This window comes from Thunnus maccoyii, chromosome 20 (assembly GCF_910596095.1).
Source record: "Thunnus maccoyii chromosome 20, fThuMac1.1, whole genome shotgun sequence".
Classification (NCBI taxonomy): Eukaryota; Metazoa; Chordata; class Actinopteri; order Scombriformes; family Scombridae; genus Thunnus; species Thunnus maccoyii.
The window spans coordinates 21,427,584-21,435,728 of NC_056552.1; positions in this window are offsets into that span (position 1 = coordinate 21,427,584).

The window sequence follows — 8,145 nt, forward strand, 5'->3', positions numbered from 1 at the left end:
TCATTTTTTCCGCCGTTAAACTAGCAAAAGCGGATTTGGACACACCCTAAATGCACTTGCGCCATGCGCTTCAGACCGTGTGCTTTAGATCATTAAAATAGGGCCACTGATGTTTTATATCGAAACTCTCTAAATTTAACTTCTCATCTAGAGCACTGGCATGAATGTCTTCATATTTATCTAATAGGATATAATGTGTTAAAGTTTGTGACACACTGTCCCGTAACATGAAGTGCACAATGGGTGTTCCACAAGGGTCAGTATTAGGTCCCCTATTATTTAGCCTATACATTAATGATCTCCCTCAACAGTGTCATGATGTAGAACTGCAAATGTATGCAGATGACACTGCTGTGTACACACATGCAAAAACAGCTGAGTTAGCTTCTGCTAAGTTAACAATTGCATTGGAAAGGATCACACATTGGCTTGATCAATCATGTCTGAGTCTAAATGTAAACAATACAAAGGGTATGTTTTTCTCTAAAACCATGGAGAGAGAGAGAGAGAGAGAGAGAGAGAGAGAGAGAGAGAGAGAGAGAGAGAGAGAGAGGGGGGGTGGTCGAGTAGGGAGAGCAAGCAGTTGTGAGAAAAAAACATCTGAATGAGAGAAATAAAACATTATATTCTGATTATTTCATGGCAGTCACGTTTTAAAGCACAAATAAATAACCATCAAACAGTCAACAGATGATTTATTGTGGACACAGATGCTCTTAGTTTTAGTTTCATTTTCCTCCTCTGCATCTCTCCTTTTCATTCATTCATTACATCCAACTATGCAGCAGTTAATACAAAGAACAAAATGACAAAGCAGTAATGACAAGTGTTGATTCTGTGGTGTTGGCATTTCAAATCTAATGCTTAGAGTGCACCATAGGAGCATCAGTTGACAGCGATAAATGACGCGTGTCAATTTAAGTTCAAAGGTCATTTGAATTTTAAGAAACATGTTAAAAAAATGGTTAAAGCCATAAAGTACAACTTAGCAAATTTTAGACATATTAGAAACTGTCTCTCTTTGGACGCAGCCAAGATATTTATGTATGCTATGATTCTTTTCCATATGTCTTATTGCATCACATGTTGGGGACAGGCTGGAGAAACGGCCATAAAACCTCTTGAGTCCTTAGACAAACAAACTCTAAACACTCTTGACAAAAAGCCAATGCATTTCCATCACTGTAGGGTACTGGAGAAATACAATTTACTGAGCTTGAGAATTTTAGATTCTCAAATTCGTGCATAGTTTATAAAATTTTAAATGGTTTGGCCCATCCTCCACTACATGACTTTGTGTATACTCACTCAGTCAGTTCTGTTAGATCCTCCAAAATATCCTCTATACAAGATTGTACCATACTTTTTCGTCATATTGCATTTGGGCAGTCAGCTTTCTCTGTGAAAGCCACAACTCAGTGGAATGTCCTACCTGATAATATGAAGAGCTGCAGTTCCATCGGTACGTTCAAAACCAAATTAAAAAATCTACTAAAAACTACTCAGCTCTGTAACCACTGAATCTAAATTTCATCTCATGGTCTTCTCATGAAAGCAAATAATCTTGCTTTTAATTTGACAAGCTCAAATTATTAATTTCTAGTTGACATTGTGGGTGTATGTGATGTGCTATTGTGTGTAGCTGTTGTGTGTAGTTTTGTATTTTGTATAATGTGTCCTGTGTATTTTTTGCTTTGTACTGTTTGTTGTTGTGCTGTTATGTGTTTTAATTGTAAGGGACTGCAGATGAAAATTAGCCATACGATAACTCTGGTGCAGTACATCAAATGTTAATGTTTATGTTTAACACTATACATGATCCCAATAAATACATTTCATTCAATCCAAAGACAAATCAAACAAATGCCTGCAGAGGACTTTGGAAGGGTGCGAATATTTCCACACATCCAAGCATACTGGATGACATGAGAAGGATAACAGGAACAGGTCATTCTCTCTTGCTACAAAGAAATGCGTACGTAGTTGGAGGCAAATCTCATTTTGTATAGCTAGCTAAGTGTGTGGTTCAACTTGTGGCTTGACAATAAAGGTCTTAGTTTGAACTTAAATAAACATTTTTTGTCTGTCATTTCAATATGTCACACCGTTACTCAAGTTGTTTTAGGGAGGAACATTGAGCAGCCAGTCACAAAGACACCCGGTGTTGCTTTTATCTCTACATGAGCAATGAGAGGGGGTGTGTTTCTTCCTTTTTGCTGCCTTTATACCAAAAAATGTTGGTCTAGAGAGTCAGAGATTAACTGCTCTGTGACTGGACAGTATAAGAGTTTCATGGTTCATTATTACCAGATCTTTACTGTACACACACGTTGACCATATTGGACCCAGGATGGCTTTCTCTACTGGCTTTGGACTGACTTGCATGTGTTTCATCATGCTGCTTTTTCTCCCTGGACAAGGTGAGTGTGGCTTTGACTGCTAGTGAGTAAAGTAGCTTTTGAAGGACAACTGAATATATGCTTATAAACTGTCTGACCATGAAATAGCATGTTTTAAGGCACAGATTGAGGTCAAACATGAATAGCTGATGAGAGGCTTTATTATCAGTTATCACTGTAAATCACATCAAATTGTATTAGATGAAAATAAATTGGATACAATGACATGAACAGCTAAAACCAAATATTTATCTCTTGGTTACTGTGTGAACTCAACACTTAAACTGAGGAAAACAAAACATCCTTTGGACATATTGGTTAATGCATTAGCAATTTGTAAATTTTGGATGATTTAACCCACGTGCCATAGTGCTTATTGGTGAGTTCTTATAAATGATAAATGCAGCTAAATGGCATTTGTAAGTCTATGCAGCACTAATTTATTTACAGTATTTTATTACTATACTAATGTTTTTCTGTGTCTGTATGTGCTGCATTGTAGGGCGACGCCAGTGTACCACAAGTAAGCCCCCAAATGTGAGATACATCCAGTTTGACTGCTGTACAAAAACCTCAAATGCCACCATCAGGGAGCCTGTCGATGCCTGCTATGAACAGAAGAAAGACCTCTTGCCTTGTAAAGTACATGCTTACATGTAAGGGAAAGTATTCAATGACACACAAGCTTCATTTTCTATCTGTATTTGTGGTGCGTTGTGTTTGATCAGTTTTCCCTACAAAGCTTATCATGAGCAGACGAACCAGATTTAATGTGAAGAATTTCTTGGAATCACTCCTAGGAATCACTGTGAGCGTTAATTTAGTTAATTTAAGAGGACGACATCTATACAATACTGTATATACACGCTATTCAGCCTTCATAGACTGTAAACAAAGCTACTCACATGAGTTTTAAAAAAATGAAACCTTAGGTTGACCTAATTTGACCAAGCTGTGTAAAATCAGCCCCATTCAACTACACTGCTTTTACATTTCCTGTAATATTGCAGCATCTTGCACATATTTTTGAGGTACATGTTGCAAACCAAGTGCTGTGGTGCAATACTGTATTGCATCTTCTCTTCTACGGTCCAGTTCCCCTTTAATTACACCTCCAGTTACCTTATGTTCCCAATATTAAAGTTACTTCTGCAACATCACACAGTCTTGGAAAATGCACCATGTGAACATAATCAATCTGTAGTTGAGATTCAGTAGCCTATCCAGCCAGGAGGACCAGGACTGTGTTCATATAAGTTTTGCAAGAGCAGGTCCTCATTTGACACAATGCACAATCCTCTCATTGGTTGCATGCTATTTCACTGATCTACATGCGGAGGAATAAGACTGCTCGCAAGAAAACAGATGTAAACAATGCAGGTTACTTTTTTTAATTTTTTTTTTAGAAAACTCAGCTTTGGAAATGCTTTATGAGAGAGAAAACACATTCAACACAACATTCAGCTAGTTGGGCTAGCTGTTTCTCCACACCTCCAGTGTTTATGCTAAGCTAAGCTAATCATATCTCAGCTTTTGAACTATACTTAATGCACAGACATGAAAGTGGTATTGATTCATTTCTTCTAACTCTCAGCAACAAAGTAAGAAACATTAAAATGTCATACTATGCTTTTAAAGTTAATGCTGTTTTCATGGCTTGGGGCAAATTGGTTGTATGAAATATACATTTTTTTCTCTTATCTGTATTTTTAACTCTACAGCTTTGTCACCAAGAGTAACAAGAAATACTGTGTGGACCCAAGAGCCAGCTGGCTCACAACAAGACTTGAGAAGTTAAAAAAAGTAAGTCTGGAGAACACGTGTTTAAGTTGAAATTTACAGCTGAAAGAAACATAAACAAGGAAATCTTGTTGATCTTGATGGTTTTGTATTTCTATATTGATGTTTTCTTTTCTTAGACTGTCCAAAGTCAACAATAATCTTAAGGATGTTGTTCATTTGATAACACATTGTCAGGTGCAGTTTGAGGGAACATACCCAACCTCTACACTATTAACAAGTTTTAATGTGTGTTGTCTTATTTGGCATTTAGGAAATTTGGTCTGTGACTTCAAATCAAATGCAGCATATATGTGAAAATCTTAATTTCTATAATGTTGGACTTTTAACTTTCCAAGCTGAAGTGAACTGTTTCTCTCCACAGAAAGGAATAACTTGTAAACCCCTTGTGAAAAGCCTTCATCAACCAAAATGAAGATGATGCATCATGACCTTCTGAGCAGAATGCTGGTGCTAATTTCTGTTAAAGTTTTCTACTAACTAAGATAAAATGTTTTATTTCTTCTATTTCTAAATACATATTTTACTAATGGCTTTGCAGAAATCATGACATCTTATAAACTAATAAAGCAAGCATTGAAAAACATTGCATTGGTGTCGTTGCTGTACTGATATGCTGTATTGACAGCTTGGGACAAAAACATCTCTGAAAATCTGTGAAAGATTGTGGAATTAAGGAAAATATCATAAAACTTCCCAAATTTTGGGAAATACACGTATTTACATTGTTGTATAAAATATTTATTGACATGCCAAAACTGCATTTTCATATATGATACATTTTAACGTTATGTATGATTGATGACATGAGGTCAAAGGTTGACATTCAAAGGGTGCTACGTTTGATTGGTGTGTTATTTTAGGATTCAGTCATTTATTTACAATAAATATATGACAGGTGTCTTGTGCCACCACAAATTTCTCATTCTTCCAGGTCACAGTTTGTTTATTTGAACTTTACTCCCCACACATCCTGTCCGACACTCATCACTGGGTATCCCATCATGCTCCTTGCAAGGGATTTGCTGCTTAATAGACAATGAATAGAAGCTGGTGGCTGCATCTAACTCACCAACTTCTGTGTGTTTCAAGACCCCGCTGATCTTGCTGTTTTAAGGTTTTAGCACAGATAGAAAATCACCTAAAAAGTTTATTTACAGTTTGTAGTCTACTGTATTCCAAAAGCAGCTGGCTTTTATCAGAATTGCAATGTATTATCAACAGATGAAAGTAGAAATACTTAAGTACAAAAGCAGTATATGACTGATAATGTTACATTCATGGTGAGTTTTACTGGTATTCTGACTCTTTGAATTTTTCATCTTGAATTTGACCTATCCAACATTCAGCATGAGCAACTTGATTTTTTTGTAGATCTAAACTTTAATTGGGGCAAATTAAGGTTTTTTTGAAATTCCTCAATTTGAAATATCCCACTGGAAATTTCAAAGTGGGGAATTCAAACCACATAAATTCAAACCGATGGTGTCAAAATTATTAATTATTAAATTTTATTGCAATAAATACAGTGGTGTTTCAATATTTCAGTGCAACCGGTACATTTCATTATTATGCATTTTTTCCACATTTGTGGTTTTAACATTGAAATATTTTCTGTTTCATAGCAATGTCAACTCATCACACCAGTACTGAAGACAATATATCTGTTTACATATTTTTTAATCCCTTTAGGCAAGAAACATGTTGTCAAAATCATTGATTAACCACTCGGACAGACAGCAGTGTTCCCCTTTCTCTAGAAAGAAGGGTTGTGTGTTCTATGTAGCAATGATTTTTCTTCTCACAAGTCACTGCTTTACTGTAGAACCAGCTCTTCATCGTTCACTTTCACCAGATTTCTACTGTACAGAGACACATACTGGGACACAGGATGCCTTCCTCTCTTAGCTTTGGAAGACTTTCATGTTTATATGGTTAAACATTGAAACATTTCCTTTCTGTCCATGGTGAGTGTAGCTTTGTCTAGGTAGGATAAGAAAATCATCTCAAATTGTATCGTATAGATCAAATAAATTTGACTTACTGTTATTTTGTATATGCTGCATTAAAGTGTGTCCACAATGTTACAGCCCTCGGCAATGAAGTTCAGGACACATCATTTCCTCCTGCTGTACAAAGGCCTAAAATGCCACCATTAAACAACCTGTCAGTGCCTGCTTTGAACAGAGGGAAAACACATTTGATAACTGTAAAATACGTGCTTATATGTAAGTAAAAGTACACTCATACAATGGTCTGTGTTTGTGGTGTGTCAGTGTCCCCTACCAAGCCAATAATGAGTGGGCAGACCAAGAATGATATTGGGAAATACATGTTTTTGTTTTCTTGCAGAGTTAAATAAGAAGGTTCGCACTCTCGTATTTTTTTTTTTGGGGGGGGGGGGGGGGGGTCACTTTGCCTTTATTTGACAGTTAAAGTGTAGAGAGAGACAGGACATGTTGCATCATGTGGTATGCACCTTAACCATCAGGCTACCAGGGTTTCCCAAGCACTCTTGTGCACTAAATATGAAGCTAGAGCCAGGAGAGGGTTAGCTAGGCTAGCTAATGTCTACATGTCAAATATGGGCTACAGCTGGGAGGTGGTTAGCTTAGCTTAGCCAAAAGACTGGAAACAGCTATCCTATGTAAGACCCAAAGTGTAACTTTTACATTTTGTTTTTTGTCAGATTATAAACAAGCTACAACATGTTAATTTGAGAGCTTTTGAGGTACTTTTTTTTTTTACCACTGGAAAGAGCCAGATTAGTCCTTTGTCTCTAGCTTCATATATACTGTACAGGTATCAATCTTCTCATTCAACTCTGCAAGAAAGTGAATAAGTCTATTTCCCAAAATGTCAAACTATTCCTTTAACAAAACAACATCTGTATTGTCTGTATTACCAAGATTTTTTCTTTTCTCTCTTTTTATATACCTTAACCTGTCTTTGTAACCCTACAGCCTTACCAATAAAAATAAGGCCTTGTGTGTGGATCCAAGATCCCCATGGCTCCAACAAAGACTTCAGAGGTTTCAGGAAGCAAGTCTGGAGACTTTTCAAATTTCACAGCTTGTTCATGATGATTTTTGTGTTTTTATTTTCAAGTTTTCTTTTTTTCCTCACTTGTATTCATTGTATATGTCTCTGGATGGAAATACTCTTGATAACATTGTGCAGTTTTTTTTCCAGTAGGCATTTAAGAAGTCCAGGTTTTGATTTTAAAAAATGTGGCATAAGTTTGGTAAATTGAAATCCTTCTAACTTGTATGTCTCCTACAGAGAGAAATATGCTGCCAGATCCTCTGAGGGACTTTCGACAGTCACAATCAAGATGATGCATCATGACTCCCTACACAGAAGTCTTTACACTGATACCATTTTCTGTTTCATTTTTCTACTAATTTAGATCAAATTATTGATTTTCCTCAATTTTAAAATACATTTAAAGATTTTAACAATGTCTTTGTAGGAATCTTTATTGCTTTCTGAACTAAAAGATTTCATTTCATTTTTTGGTCCTTTGTTTACAGTTTATATCAGCTTATATCATGACCAAGAACAATAAAGCTGAACAAATATGAGCAAAAACAAACATAACTATTATGAACATATTATACAATTTAAGTTGTTTCTGTTAATTGTAAACAAAAAGTAAATCAGATTACTCAACACTCTCTGGTCTAGCTTACTTTTATATATTTGGAATTTCAGATTGGAGCACATATTGGGTATGCTCACATCTGTTGTACCTACGAAGGCCAATCGAGATGTTTTGTTCATTCTGTGCACTCTTCTGCACTCTGTCCTTATATACAGTAAGTAGTTCACTAAAAGTTTGTTTATCCTCAAGTCCATCTCAGTATACTTTAAAGTCCAGTTAAAAATATGTTTTTATTCTTGTCCACTGGATTGGAGTTATGCGTTCGACCTGCAGAATGATGTA